This window comes from Euprymna scolopes, chromosome 21 (assembly GCF_053919585.1).
Source record: "Euprymna scolopes isolate OS-2025 chromosome 21, ASM5391958v1, whole genome shotgun sequence".
Taxonomy (NCBI): Eukaryota; Metazoa; Mollusca; class Cephalopoda; order Sepiida; family Sepiolidae; genus Euprymna; species Euprymna scolopes.
The window spans coordinates 126,356,670-126,373,638 of NC_136502.1; the positions used below are offsets into that span (position 1 = coordinate 126,356,670).

General features: G+C 31.0%; 1 long non-coding RNA gene across 1 annotated transcript; it reads right to left on the reverse strand.

Annotated features, from left to right (window-relative positions):
• Positions 1 to 4,242: 4,242 nt before the first annotated feature.
• Positions 4,243 to 16,744, reverse strand: LOC145242740 (uncharacterized). The gene is made up of 2 exons (XR_013862819.1): positions 15,956 to 16,744; positions 4,243 to 6,760 (listed from the first exon to the last, which is right to left on the reverse strand). It is a non-coding gene; the product is annotated as an uncharacterized LOC145242740 (long non-coding RNA).
• Positions 16,745 to 16,969: the final 225 nt, after the last annotated feature.

Sequence of the window (16,969 nt, forward strand, 5' to 3'; positions counted from 1 at the left end):
TATCGGAGATAAATCCTGTGCGCCTTTTCTTTTTTTTCTAAAGACGATTATGTGTGGTCTTAAGAGGGTCTTTGTGCAATTATGAGAGGGTGGAGAGGTTGCCACTCTGACTTTGGGTTAATGATAAAGCTAAGGAAAATTATGTGTGAACATCATGAAGACTTGATAGAAACAAAACAAAAACAATTTTAGACTTTAGAGTGGGGATTAGTTTCACATAAATTTAATGTAAAATAGTTCACCATTTCGAGACCATTGTAGCATTTTAGGACAGATGACTAATTTATATTTTTTATGGGTGATAAATGGTGCACTTTTCTTTAAGGAAGGGTTTTTTTTTAGACACTTACATGTAACTTACCACTTAGACTTAGCGTTATTGCTAGGGCTAAAGAAAGTTTGAAGAGGAGGAGGCTTGCCACATGTACCTAGGGTTAGAAGTAGGATTAACGGTGTTTTTTTAATTTTTTAAGGCGTTTGACCTCCATATTTACGGTTAGTGTGTCATAATTATTGGCATTTGAAAATGTTATGCCTTAGATTTAGGACATCAAATTACTTTTAAATATGAAATGTATTTTTGTTTGTCATAATTCTTAAGGGGTGTGAAACTTAAGAATTACGACAAATAGACAAAAATAAATTTAATTTAAAACAAGTGACATCATTAACAGAAAACGTGACGCTTGGAAAACTTATTATTTTTGCCCACTTATTTAAATATCAAAAACATTTTTTGCTAAAGCTAACAAATTATTCACAAATTTGGAATAAATTTAGTTTTTATTTTCAATTACATTTCTTGTCCGAGTGACACATTATTTCATTAAACTTTTCAGTTTGAGACGTCTTTTTTTTTTATTTCTCTACCTGGACTTCGGGCCAAAATCAATGTAGTATTCTGATGCTACACCGCCTTTTCTGTCCTCTGTCAGTGAAGGAGAAATCCTTCATGACGGAGACAATTTTTATGTTTTTCTATCCAGATTGACCCTTTTTGGGAAGCTGGATTTTCCTTGCATTAAAAACTGACCTTGTGTCTAACTGTACTCGTGGGGAGGCAAGTAAATAGGAACTTAACTAGAAACTGAGCACCTCCTACAAATATTCAAATATTGATTTTGTATTTTTTTTTATCTATATAATTGGGTAGATTAGTGTCCATTCGATTATAATCCGCTGAAAAAAAAAAAGACGAAAAAATATATTGGGAGTGTGTGTGTGTGTGGGGGGGTACTGCTCACACATGTGAAGCCAGTCATATTTCACATTTTCGTTTTTTTTAAAACAAAACACTTTAATTCACCATTAAAAACTAATGTAATGGACAAAAGTGCACTCATTACATATTTGTTTTCAACTATATTCTTTAAAAATTGACCAAAACTAACGCCGGATTGCTTTAAAATTATGGTGCAAGTCTATAAATGGGCCACAAGTAATCTTTTTTACTATAAAAATCTGAAAAAAATCTTTATAATGTACATACTTGTTACTGCATGAGAATGTCATATTCCAAAAATCACGTAAATCGATCAAGTAGTTTTTTTTTTATTTAAGAAAATCAAATATTATCGGAGGATTCATCAAAGAAAAAGCCACACGCCATCTTGTTTGAGAGATAACGCAACTAACGACCCCTGGCGGAAATATGGGTCAACAAGGGCAGTACATGCAGACCATCGAATATTTTATCAATCAAGTACTTTTATTTATTTATTTTTTTTTAAGAAAATCAATTTTTACGATTTCTAGGGATGATAAATAAATTGACTTCTTTTAATAAAGAGAATGTGTCTTTGGGTTTGTATTACTGTACACATAGATTTGAAAGTTGTCAAAAAACAAATAAATGTTATCAAAGGCAAGATAAGTTACTTTTCTACTTAACTGAATAATTTTTTAGTGTTTTTATTCAATGTAACATGTTTATTCAGTTCGAAATACATACAGTATTTACCGATGTATTGGAAAATTTAAAATGGCACTGGCTTCTCTGTTGAACACGGTATGTTTGGGGAAATGAGTTAAAAATAAAAATATATACAAAATACTGTTAAAAACCCACCGAATATATGTCAGCCTATGTCACGGTAACATATTGAGCGACTTTCTAACAGTATTTTGTCTAGTTTTTTTATTTATAACCCCTTTTCCCAAACTTATTGTATGAAAGAGAGTCAGGCGTCATTTTAAATTTTCCAATACATCGGTAAACACTATGTTTTTCGAGCTGAATAAACATGTTACATTAAATAAAAACACTAGAAAATTATCCAGTTAGGTAGAAAAGTAACTTATCTTGCCTTTGATAACATTTATTTATTATATATTTGTTTTTTGACAACTTTTTCGAATCTATGTGTACAGTAATACAAACCCAAAAAGGGTTTGCGACATTCCAAAAGAAAAAAACTGAAAATAGTCGATGGTCTGCCCTCCGCATTATCTTTATTAAAAGAAATCAATTTATTTATTTATTATCCCTAAAAATCGTAAAATTTGTTTTTTCTTCAAAAAACAAAAAGAAAAAAAAAAGTACTTCGCTTATTAAAGTCTGTTTTCAGACGAACAAAAAAAAACTAGTGTTTTCAACATTCTCTTTATTCTTTTAGAAGTCAATTTATTTATTTATTATCCTTAAAAATCGTAAAATTTGATTTTCTTAAAAAAAAAAAAAAGTACTTGATTGATAAAATATTCGATGGTCTGCATGTACTGCCCTTGTTGACCCATATTTCCGCCAGGGGTCGTTAGTTGCGTTATCTCTCAAACAAGATGGCACGTGGCTTTTTCTTCGATGAATCGTCTGATAATATTTGATTTTCTTAAATAAAAAAAAAAACTACTTGATCGATTTACGTGATTTTTGGAATATGACATTTTCGTGCAGTAACAAGTACGTACATTATAAAGATTTTTTTCAGATTTTTATTGAATAAAAGATTTGTTGTGGCTCATTTATAGCCTTGCACCAAAATTATATATTCTGATAACCGAGCTCTAGTTAAGCTAATTATGTTCTAATAATATGAGCTCCAATTAAATATGTAAGAACATTTTTTTTATATGCATATTTTCATTTTCTTTTAATTTTTAATTCGCTCTGGAATAAAAACAAAACAAGAAAAGTTTGTTTACAGTAAAGTAATATCAGCGATATTAAAGCTGCTACTTCCACAGATCGTTTTTAGATACTTTTTAAAAATAGAACGATTTTTTCCAGGTATCATGATTTTAAATTACTCGGTACGACAAAATGAAGCCATTTACATTTTTATTTTTAACGGATAAATGTAATAAAAAGATTGATTTATTTAACAGTGGGTGTCCAAAGAAATTTTTTTTAAAAATTTTCCTAACTAGTCATGTTGAAGTCTCTTGTTTAACACGACAAAAAAATGAGCTATCAAAAGGATTTCGGACAACTGAATCGATTAAAAGTAATATCTTTTCAAGTTAATTTCCAAATTTCATGACGAAATTCTTAAGAGAAACGTGGTACCACCATTTACAAATCAGTGGGGAGGGAGGGTCATTACAAAATCTTACCGAAAACACCGTTTTATGATGTTAACATTTTTAGCACTTTATTTGCTTAAAACTCTTAAAATATAATGTACATAATTATTTATTAATTTATTTGATAGTATATTCATTTTCGAACAAAACGGTGGTATTTTGAGGACTTAAGATGCTTTGGTTTTTAAAATATGATGATTTTAACAGAACCCCCTTAAAATCCATAATTATCCAAAGCATTTTTTATCGTCCGTGTGTATTGCTAGTAGATGTTCCTAAGATGTTGAAAAGCCTTATACTCTAATTTCTTTCCTCAAACTGCACTGCTAGAGTTTAGAATCACCTCCCTGGTTCCTGCTTCCTTTACTGTATTTACATGCAGAAATTTAAATATTATATGAATTCCAGTTTGTATCATTAGCCAATAGTCACCTCCTTTCAATGTGTTTACTGAAAATGACAACTTGTCATTACAGAAGAAATGACCAAATACCTTGCTCTTTGCTAGAAATTATATATATATATATATATATATATATATATATATATATATATATATGCATCGACTTGGAGTCACACCCTCCCCTGGATTAAAGAGCATATTCTAGAATTAGATGATCAAACCATAATGTGCTTTACTGCAGTAAATGGACATGTTTAATGAAATGCTGCTTTTAAACTATCTGCATTCTGACATGAAGTACTAAGTGATATACAATTTATGGACAGCAATTTCTTTCTAAATAGAAAAAAAAGATGAGTTCATTTACATAAGAGAATAGAATTACTGATTCGATTTTAAACAAATGTACAAATTATTATTGAATTTTTCAAGTCTCATTACAGTTCAACAAGTATTTTGATGAGAGAAGCACGTGATACACTAAATCTAATATATGATAAATGAGAGGGAAATTTTTGTTTTGTGCTTTCACATCTAAATTTCTGAGTTTATTACAGGGTGGAATTATAAAAGTGTTGCTGTAGAGAAAACATCACTAGAGCTTTATTTTAAAAATCAATTCAGGTAACTTGATTATGTAGTAAAGCTAACACATATTCAATATAACTGCTTTCAGCCTTAATCACCACCTCAATACTAGTCCAGAGCTGGGAGCATGCCTTTTCCACAAGCACTGGCAAGAGCTCAACAAATATTCAGTGGATGCCAGCAATCAGGCTAGCTTTGGTGTTGTGGGAGGTCATGTTGGTAATGTTCTCAAAGTATGACCAAACAAAGTAGTCCAGCAAGTTCAGGCTGCTTAACTACTTTAGGAGGAGGGGCAGTGAAGGGTACAAAGTTGTAGCACTCCTTCTGAAACCAAGCCTTGGTCTCTTTGGACGTGTGGGCTGGCTTCGAATCCTGCTGCCACACCCAGGGTCTACCAATGGCCAGCTGATTGCACTAGGGGATCACCACACTCTTCAGCACATCCAGGTACACCTTGGAGTTGATTTTCAAGCCAATTTCAAAGATGTGAGGTGACATACCAAACTTTATTAGGCAGGGAGCAATACCTAAAATCCCCCAGGGATAAACAAATAAAAATGATAATGATCCATTGCATTAATGTTAGCAAATAACCACTGTTGCCATAATAAAATAGGCAGATACTTCCACTGGACAAGGAATGTAGTTGATACTTAACAGATTGCAGTACATCTGGAAACCTGTAACGAATCCTGTACATCTTCACTTGGTCTTGAACATATCTTGTATATATTTTTCCTAGTTTTCATATCATTCTTATTGGTGTAACTTTGTGCTCAATCAATATTAAATGTATGGGTAATGACAAGTATTGTCAATTCATTGATTGCAATTATTTTTTCTAGTGTAGTATCACAGATGCAACTTTACATAAGATGAATGTATAAATAAGGAATCACATAATTAAGAATTAGGTTTCTAATTTTTTTCATTTTCAGATCATTTTTTTAGTTAAAAATAAGATACCATATGGAACACCAGATTTCACTCATTATCTCATGCAATTCAATCAAGATCTTTTGTAAAATTCTAACCATCTTTTTTTAGTGCAATTGCTTACCATCACTTATCAGCTGCACTTTTGCAGAAAGGGATTGTCTTGGATCTAAAATCAACTAAACCTGTGCAAAAAGGAATTATCTTAGATCAAACAATTCCTTGCATCCCTGAAATGCAAGGGCAGCTGAAGAACATCATCTCTAGTCTCAGTGTAAAATATGGGACAAAAACTTGAAGGCAAGATCCCAGCACTTGCCAAAAGAATAAAAAAAAAAAAAGGAAAGCAAGAATAAGGTGAAATTCGAAAATAAACAAAATGAGAAATTTTTTTACGAGTCTAACCGTCCTTTTAAGTACAATTGTTTGTCCTCACCAGTGTGTGTTTGCATATGTCTGCTTAAATTAGCTTTTTGTGTAAACGATGAGCCACACATCTCACAAATAAAAGGTTTCTCCCCACTGTGAATTCGTCGATGCCGCATTAAATTTGGTTTTCGTGTGAAAGATAAGCCACATACTTCACAAGAATATGGTTTCTCTCCAGTATGAATGTGGACATGCGCCATTAAACTACTTTTGTGTGCAAATGATTCGTCACACTCTTTACAAGAATATGGTTTCACACCAGTATGTGTTCGCATGTGTGACCTTAAAGTCGACTTTTGTGTGAATGACATGTCACACACTTGACACGTAAAAGGTTTCTCACCTGTGTGAATTCGCATGTGAATCCGTAAACTTGATTTCTCAGTGAATGAGGACCCACACACGTCACAAGAACAAGGTTTCTCACCAGTGTGAATTCGGATATGCGTTGTTAAATCTGATTGGTATCGAAATGATAAGCCACACACTTCACAAGAATGAGGGTTTACTTCACGGTGAGATTGCATGTGTTCTCTCAAAGCATCTAAAACTATAAACGAGGAGTTGCATATTTTACAAGCAAAAGGTCTCTCCCCAGTGTGTTTTCGAATATGTATCTCCAACTGAGATGAAGCTGGGAATGATGCATTACATACTGAACACAAATAAGCTTTCTTCACACTGTGTCGCTTCATATTTATCTTGAAATTCGATTTTCTTGTAAGTGATGATTTTCATGCTTTACAAGACAAGGTGTTTTCTTAACATTGCTTCATCGTTCTTTGTAAATGGAAATGTTGAAATGCTTTAGACATTTCAGAATCAGTTTTCTATTCCATATGTGCAGATACTTCTTTTATTTTTCTGCATTGTTGCTTTTCCCTGTGAATGAATAAAAAATTAACAATTCATATATATATTTATTAATATATGAGGCAAATTATATTACATATTAATAACAGAATTATTTTTCCAACAATAAACATACAAGCAGAAAGCTTGTTGAAATTATGGCCCTTGTAAACCAGTATTTTTTATCTTGTCTAGAGGGCGTTTTTGTTTTTATGGTTATAAATAAAAGTGAGACGTTTACAGAACATTGTTCATCTTAACATAAAAATACTAAGCATGTTTAGCTTATGCTTTCATTTAAACTGGGATATTAACATCACTTATCTTTAGTGAAAAAGAAATGAGATGACCTTTGGTAATTAAAATAATTATTTTCTTCAAACACTGCATCGTAAGTATAAGTCTGATGGCAGCAAAACACTTAATTTTTTCAAAAGTTCCTTAACTAGCAAAGCTATAATGTCAAGTAAACACCTGACCAAGACCAAGTGCAACTATCAAGTACAGTTAGATGACTTTCAAGGAAGAATGTTGCATAGAAGATCAGGCAACCAAAACAAACAAAAGTGAGAACAAAAGACTAACCAGGTTGTTGAACACTGATGTGAAAACTGTCTTGATAATTGCATTCTGACAGAAGAATCAAATATTAACACGAACTAGACAAAGTGAGCAATAAAATAAATAACGAAAACAGAAAATTTGAATAAAAAATCACATTCAGAAAGATTATAGCAAACTAAATAAAAAAAACAATTTGAATGAAAGGACAGTTGCTGTTGGGACAGAAATGGTGTTGACTTCAATTTTGGCTACTGTCACCAAAATCCCACCACAACCATCCACTCTCCTGTAAGCAGCCACATGCCAAATGTTAAAATAAAACACACTGTTTTTATAAACAAAAAAATTGTCATTTATTTGTTAAACATCGTAGTACATAATATATACAATTTGATACCATAAAGTATACATTAAAAGACGCAGAGGTATTTCAAATAAATATACACCTGTATGCAATGAAGAGTTATTGGACAAGAAGGAAATTATTCAACAAGGATTACAAGATATCTTAATTTATCACATTGGACACGATGGTTACTCTCAAAATCTGAGAATATTTGGATAGAATCTCATCCCTCCTTGATGAACTGGGTGAATATTCTGCTTTAGCTTACGATCATTTATCTGGTACTACTAGTCCACATTTTATTTAGCAAGTAGTCAGATAGATTAAGAGAAAGATTATTCTGCTAACTTCTCAAAATATATTCTTCATTATTTATGTTATTTCATCATGATGCAGGAAAAGCCATTTCATGACTACATATTAATGAAGGCAGATATATCTATTTTACATGCCAAGACTTACAAAGAATTCACTGTACGCAATCATGGAAGAAAATGAGGGACATAAAAGTTTGGGAGTTATTATTATTACTATTATTATTATTATTATTATTATTATTACAAAGAATTGGCGTTTTCTTTTTATGATCTTTCATAAACATTCATATTTGTTTGTATAGGTGACAAAGAGTTTGCATTCTCCATATATATTCTAGCTACAAATATAATAAATAAAACAAATAAAAACAAATGATGGTTATTTTTTCTTCTTCAAATATATAATTCTAAAAAAGAATAAAAAGAATTCTGATCAGAATCTGCTCTGGTGATAGAGGATTACGACTTCCCCAAAATGGACAAAGTTGGAATGAACCTATGAACGCCTGGTTATAAACAAATATTTGAGATGATCCTTGAAAACAGTACTTGTCTATGGAAATTAATTTTGTTGCTGGTTATACAAATGCGTTCTATTGCTAAACAATAAGTGATGATAACTGAGTAGTGTGAGCATTATATAGCAAGGGAAATTATACTGCTCGTTGATACTATTACAAATACAACAAATGTTAGCTCCAATTCATCATGACAAAGAATTATTTTTCAATAATAGTTATTATGTCCTTTCTGAAACCTATAAAATGTGTTTTGCATCATACAATTAGTATGTTAATAATTATAAATCTACTCTTCATTTATGGTAACAAGATATCCAACAGAATTTTATTTTTTAGATTCACTTAACTGATTGTAACTGAAATATATGCAATGCCTAAATACATATGAAGACAACTGTGGTAAAAATCCAGTGTTCAACAATAAGAAATATGTTAAAATTAATAGCTATTCAATGTGTCTCTTTTACAACACTGGTTTTCTCGCTAGGTCTGGAGATTTTGTTTGAAATTAAGGAAGTACATTTTAGATCTAGTGGCTAGTATTTTGTTTCTCTAAAATCTGAAGATTTCGTTTTCCAGTAAAGGAAATACAAACCGAAAAAATGCAGATAAACATTATTTTAGAGGACTGTACAGTGACCAAGTCAGAACAGGAGAAAAACATTATTCAGATGTTTAAATACTCTTTTTAACAGTGATTATGTATACGTATAGCAAGGAAGTACAAAATTTAATGTGATCATTTAAAAAGAGTTGATAAGGGATAAGTCGGAAATGAATACTTACTTTGTATACAATAATTTATCACTAAAAATTTTCAAATTAAATCGGGAGAGTCAATGCTAAAAATTAAGGAATAGAATTCCTAACCTGCAGCCTGTGACTTTTGTGGCTTTCATTTGTTATTATCAAGATAGTAGATAGTACTATTATGGTATACATTTTTCAGAATTGTCTGATCTATTCCTTGCTTCCTTTATTTTGGCTCGTTTGACTCACTGGTCTAGTGGTCTCCCTCAATTCGCTGTTTTAATACCTCATTGTAATGCAGCTTCCTATTTCAGTAGCTTCTTTTCAAGGATTGCAAAGTCGTGGAACTCTCTTACTAAGGTCAATAAAAAAAGGTCAATAGGTATCTTCTGTCTTTGCAATAATCATCTTTCATTCTTGTTAGTTCATTACATCAAGTTGCTTCATGCGTTGTCTCAAATGATTTCTACACAAAAAATAAGCTTAGTCTTTGTAAGATTAAATATTACCATCCATTTATGGTCCTGATTCACTACAAATTGGAGATAGTTTTCTAAGGTTTCTTCTATTGCGTTAGATATATCTACGTTCGTTTTCCCTAATGTCTATTATTTAACATTATGGTAACACCAAATACATCTATTTTGGACACAGGGAGGTCGTTTATGAACATAAAGAATAACAAAGGTTCAAGGATTGAACCCTGAGGCAATCTTGCAATTGCATTAATATAATGTTTTTTGGATATACATTCATTGAGGATAAGCTTGATTTTCATTTTTGCCTAAGAAAGATTTCATTATATTTAGCATTCCTCCAGTATTACCACATGATTTCATTTTCATTAGAATTCCTTTATGTCAGACTTTGTAAAAGGCATTGAATATATCAAGGGCTATTATTTTATCTTCCCCTGCCTTACACTGTGCATCGTACATGCAATCATAGACGGTTGTTAAAACATCCACAGTAGAATGAAATTCCTATATTCACACTTAGAGAGATTATCTTTCAATAGTGGTGATTGATTAATTTAGCAGCGAAGCAAGATTCTAGAAGCATTTATTGTAATGTTCTAGGAGTAGAAGAACATTTCTTTAATAGTATAGTAGTAATGATATAAGGTCCACACAATTTTGAAGTGTAAGCATTTTATGATATCACAACCATGTAAAAGAGTTATTTCCAGATCAAGTGTGCCTTCTCTTGACAAAGAGAAATTTGAAGGGAGTAGTTTGTGGGATCTAAGGTGGAGTTGGAGGCAAATTTCAGAGCAGACAATTGAGCCTTATTGGTTGTTGTGCAAGCGATCTCATAGTTGTTGGATAGTGCAAGAATTATTAATTGGCGTTTATTTACTACACTATTATTAATTTTCCAAAAATCACAAATTTCTAATTTCTACAATTCTGTGCATTTTCTGATCATTTCAGTATGCCTTCTCTTGACTGTGGCTATTTCACTCTTACAATTATTTCTAGCATTTGTAAATTTTTGTCTATTTGTATTGATGGTGAATGAATCAGCAAAATGCATGCTTCTTTTTTATGATAACTGTTGTGGAGGTTGAAGTGAAGCATTTGCTGTAGAACTTCCTGTGGGAAAATGTGCGCAATACACGTATTGCACTATTTAGTTTTCTTATTTGCATTCTGCTTAGTAGGTGAAAAAATATTGCTCCATGTGGGATCTTTGATGGCTTCCCAATCAGCCTTTTCAAAGTATCTTGTCATTTTTTTGTAATGGCTCTTCAGTTTATGATTGAGAATTAAGAGTGATGTAAGAGTTAAGGTGATCAAAGTTCCCGTGTGGGCTATGGGCTTTTGTAACTCATTCATCGGGCACTTAAATTATCAATAGATCAAGAAGTGAGGCTTACTGATCCTCGTGGTCTGGGAGGCAGATTCAGAATGTGACAGTCTGTATAGGGAATGAGATATAGAAAAACTAGGCATGCTGCTACTAGCTATGTCTTTATAGCTTGAGAAACCAAGCCAATTTCTGTGGTGAACATTAAATCACCAAATACATGTACTTGGGTGCTAGTATCTAAAAAGAATGCTACATTTACACTATCAGAGGCATGGATCATCAGGGTATAGTCCTGGGACAAGGGAGAACGATAGAGAAAGTATAAGTAACTAACTCAGTGTTACAAAATTAATCTAAAGCACATGAAAGGCTGGTCATCTGTTTCTGGGCTGTATTCTCTAATCAAGGGAAGAGTGTTATGAGCATATACTTCAAGTCCGTGCATATATCTGTCTGAGTCCTTATAGCAGTGGGAGGTGTCCAGTCAGGTTAAAGTAATTACAGCTAAGATATCTGGGGTGTTTACTAAAATAAATGTTTCTGCTTTATCTAGATTAGTTTTAAGCTCACAGATATTTGTGAATATGAGGCTCAAAGGAGGAGATAATGTGGTTTTGTTTACATACGTATCTGCTTTAGTTGTGTTTTTTTTAAAGATTGGAATAATGGAAATACATAGCAATAAAAGAGATGCTTTTCGAGAACACTAACAAGTATCTACCAGTAGCACATTATAAACACATGACGATTGGTTTGAGACTGAAAACAACCTGACAACTTATTAGAATATCTGAAATTTTATCAATAAACATTGTTGTTACTGCATACTTCCCTGACCTTGTATTAATCATTAAAAAAAAATTTAAATAAAATAAAAATGATTAAAATAACTCGTCCATGAATTATATCCCTTGTTTATTTTTAACATTTAAATTGAATAAAAATAACATTTAATGACAAATAACAATTTAAATAATATTAAAATACAAAGGTTGGTATATTGTAGAGATTTGCTTGCTAATCTTATCAAGAATATATATTTTCAGGCATTCAGCAAATTAAGCGACCTATTAATTTGTTAACTGATACTTGTGGTTTTATTTTTTTTTAAGTTTTTATTTTGAAAATGTTAATTTGTTTTCAAATTTTAATGGATTTTTTTGTAATTTATATTTTGCAAATATTCATTTATGTTCTAATTTTTGCGGATGCTTTTGTATTTTTATATTACAAATATTAATTTGTTTCATTTTCACAGAAAAATTCTTTGTCAATATTGTGATCTGAAAATTGTAATATATTTCAATTTTTTTAATAAAAAATTTATTTGTTTCTTACAAAACAAAATACACCATTTCTTACACTTTCCACTAACCCTAAGTCCAGGTGGAAAAAATCTTTATAAAAGAAAATTAAAATTTATTTACAAAATAATTTGCCAACGTCAGAGAAATTAATATTTGCAAAATGAAAAATAAATGGAAAAGGAGTACGTAAAAGTAGACAAATTAATATTTGCCCAAATTTGAACAATCAATCTAATAGGTTTTGAAACTATCAGTTGACAATATTGAGGAAATGTTAAGAATCTAACAATTTTCTGAAGAATTTATTTTCCTGATTTCAAAAATCTTGGTTAGCAACACTGAACACCATATTACAGGGTAGAACGATAGAATTGTTGCCCTAGAAAAGACAACATGATTCCATTTCAGTTTGATGAAAACCGGTTTTCTTTTTTGTTGCAGATAATCTACTAGTTGGCATGTTGTGTACAAATCCAAAGAGCAATAGGAGCCTTCTATCATGTCTGAAAATGACACAATGTTCAACGAATGAGATTGGAGATGTGCTGCTGTACAACTCATGCTCTCTACCAATTCAAGTTATGGCAACAGGACCATTGACAGCACCATGAAAATGCATTACTTAATTGCCACAAATAACAGACATGCCCAGGGTAATGAAAACAGTCTACGGCCACGATTATGGTCTTTAGTGTGGTTTCAAGTGAGGCCCACATCATGCCACCTCACATCTTTGAAGTCAGCTTGAAAGTCAACATCAAAATGTACTTGGATGTGCTGAAAAGTGTGATGATCCTCTCGTGCAATCAGGTGGCAGCAGGTGCCAGCCCATAAGTTCAAACAGACCCAGTCTTGGCTTCAGAATGAGTGCTACGACTTCTTTCATTCCTCCCCCACACCTCCCCAACCTGAACTCACTGGACTACTTTGTTTAGTCATACATCGAGGACATTGCCTAAGTGACCTCCTACAACCCTAAAACCAGTCTGATAGCTGCCATACGCCGAGTATTCGCTGAGCTCCTGTCGGCGCTTGGGGAAAAGGTGTGCTCCCAGTTCCAGACCTGTATTGAGAGAGTGATTGAGGCTGAAGATGGCTACATTGAAAAGATGTCGGCTCTACTACATAAGTTACTTGAATTGATTTTTAAATAAAATTTTAGAAATAAAGCTGGACTGTTTTTTCTTTAGGGCAATATTTTTATAGTTCCGCTCGTTATTTCATAACACTCACACTTTTACATCGATAAAAGTTTGGTTCTTCTTTGTTATTATAATGAAATCCAACAGTCAAAAAATAAGTTTTCATTTAAAAAACAATGATAGCTATTTACTATTTACATCAATTTTAACTAAAAGCAATGTTATTTACCTAATTGTCATGTCATAATTAGTTAAATATTACTGGAACATTACATAAACATTATTAATTTATGGAATTTTTAGAAATGAATTACTCCCCACCTCTCCGTGTTATTCAGTTTATTACGTAAGCAAAACTTGTATATATCTTGAAAACTGTATCTCTTTCATAATTTTCAGATATTTTTGTTACTATGACATGACAATTAAGTAAATAGTATTGGTTTTATTTGAAATTCAATATTTAGAATTTTGGGCAGTCTTGCAGTTAAGTCCCGGCAAAGTCCGACAACTCTAAGGGTCACATCAGTAGTTTACACTGTCAAATCATGAATATTACAAATTATTAGTTTTAAAATAAAAATAAAAATTATTAAAGTTTTAAAATAAAAAAAGATGTAATTAATATAAAAAAAATTAATATTGGAAGTAAGCACTTGATTAAATAAAGTAAACAAACAAAATATACATTTTTATATATTTATAACTATTTATTTAACAGAAAAATGAAACAATTTTTAGAAAGTGTATTATTGTCTTAACAGAAAATGAACAAAATAAAATCTGAAGTAATGAACCACATAACAAAATATAAATTTATATATACAAAATAAAACAACCTTTCCCATGCCGTCTTCACTTATTAGATGGGAATGGAACACATTTTCATGTTTTTATATTAATTCTATAATATATTTTATATTAATTACATATTTTTTTATTTTAAAACTTTAATAATTTTTATTTTTATTTTAAAACTAATAATTCGTAATATTCGTGATTTGCTGATGTAAAATACTGATGTGACCCTTCTAGAGTTGTCGAACTTTGCCGGTACTTAACAGCAAGAGTGCAAGACTGCCTGATTTTGCTATTATGACAATAACGTCATTACAGAAATAACCGTTAATGCGTCTTTTACAATTTAAACCATGGGGTTAATAATAATAATAATAATAATAATAATAATAATAATTTGTTAGGCCTCTTTGCGCAAATCTTCGTTTTTAATTATCTTACCATTTCAAATTTTAAAACATTAAAAAAAAAGCATTAATAATATTTGAAGTCAAATATAAAACCGTTTTGTTTATTGACTATTCAATAACAGGCTAATATTGAGCTCGCTGTCAGAAACATTACGATAAAAAATATAAAAAATCTTGACACTACAAAAGCATGTGGACCCCCGCTGTGATATTAAAAAAGTGCTACGCCAAAGTAGCTCCAGTTCTCTCCAAACTTTACAACAAATGTCTTAATGAATCATGCTTCTCTGCCTGCTGGAAAACTGCTTCTGTAGTACCAGTTTTCAAGAATTCTGGCGAATGAACTGACCCAGTAAATTATCACTCCATTAGCCTCCTCCCACTCTTCGCCAAAATATTTGAGACCATAATTAACCAAGCTCTAGTCCATCACCTTAGGGATGCTAAACTTCTGACTGACCAACTATATGGATTTAGGCAAGTCCGTTCCACAGCAGACATCCTAACTGTAATTGACAAGCAGCTAAATCCCATCCCTGATAGTAGTTCCTACATCAAAGTGGCAATGTACCTTGTTTGGGGTGAAAATGTAATAATATAGTGTATATGCGATAAAAACTTTTTTTTCTGTTGTTTTTAAAGTATGATATCATGATAAATCATTTCAAGTTCAAATTTATTTTTAGTATTGCTCATGAAATCTGATTAAAAAAAAAAAAAAAAAAAAACACCTTTAAAACGAGTAAATATGTGACCACAACTTTTGGTGGTATTTTTTACGGTGTACCCAGCGTAGTATAAACACCTCAACTTCCTCATGTTAAGAACGGCTTTCGGAATAAAACACCACTAACTTTGAAAACCGTGAGCTGGAGGAATTCATGTTTATACTACGCTGGCGTAAAAAATACTCTTAAACAAACAAAACAAAATCATTTTGTGTATTGCCATTTGTTTCGGATGCTAACCTAAACATTAACAAATAACATTCTGAATTTAATTCGACATGAAAATTATTTTTTTAATTAAAATATATTTTTGTGCCATCAGTAATATGTATATATACATTTTGTTTAATCAGTTGATCTAAATGAAAACAAAGAATTAAAAAGCAATGAAACCAAATCAAAATTAATTAAGTTGAATTACATGAAATTTAAAGATTTAAAACTGAAAGCTATTTTTTAAAAAACTCGAACTGAAAAGTAGTTCGAAAAATTATCGCAATGAAAACAATTTCAGTAGTGAATTTACTTACCTTTATATGTTTTTCTTTCGTCTTTTTTTTTTTTTTTTTCGTAACAAGGTAATTTATAAAATAATCAAATGTTAAAGATTTAAAAATTAAATATCGTTTTTGTAATTGAAGGTATATAGCAATCAACAAGGGAGATAATAACTATACGTACCTATATATGTCACTGTTAATGAAACTTTTTTCAAAATATGATAGTAAAATGATACTTTCCTAAAATAAATTTACATTTAAAAGTAATTATTATTTGGCAAACAAAACACAATTGCAGTATTTCACTAACAGCTTAAATGTTTCAAAATCACTGTAGTTTTCTTTCTTTTCTTCTTCTTTTTTTTTTTTTTTTTTTTGTATACTTGAAATGCTGAAATTATACTTAGGATACGAAACAATTCAATACGAAAGTGTCGGCTATGAATAATCCAGCAAACCAGAAGACAATATTATGGAACGTTTTAAAAACTTGGATTTATTGTTATAAAACTAAACTCTTTTATAAATTAGCAAATTGTATTTTTTATATAAAATAAATAAATAAATAATAAAACTGCGTCTATTGAAGTTGTATCTGGTTTTCTTTGCATTTACATCTCGGTTCACTGGTTGAATCGGGGCGCCATCCAAACATACTGTACGTTATTTTAATTAAAAAGAAAAAAATGATTGAAAAATGTCGGGAAATATTTATGTGTTTTTAAAAAATAGTGCGACAATGTTAACTGTAGTACTACAGTGTAGTACTCTGCAAGATGACGGCCACGAACGGACAGAAAAAATGGAACGGAACGCAAATTGTAGCGAAACGAAATTAGCGAGTCAATAATGAAATGAAATTACTAAGAAATGTTTTGTTTTTGTTTCGTTTCTACTAGACTGTAGTTTCACATAACAATTTCATAAACAAAAGATACCGTAGAAGTTGAATTTTATGGTTCTTTCCCTGCATAATTACAAAAACAAAACAATGACATGAAATAACTAAAAAAATAATGTAATTTTCCAGAATAATTAAAAAAC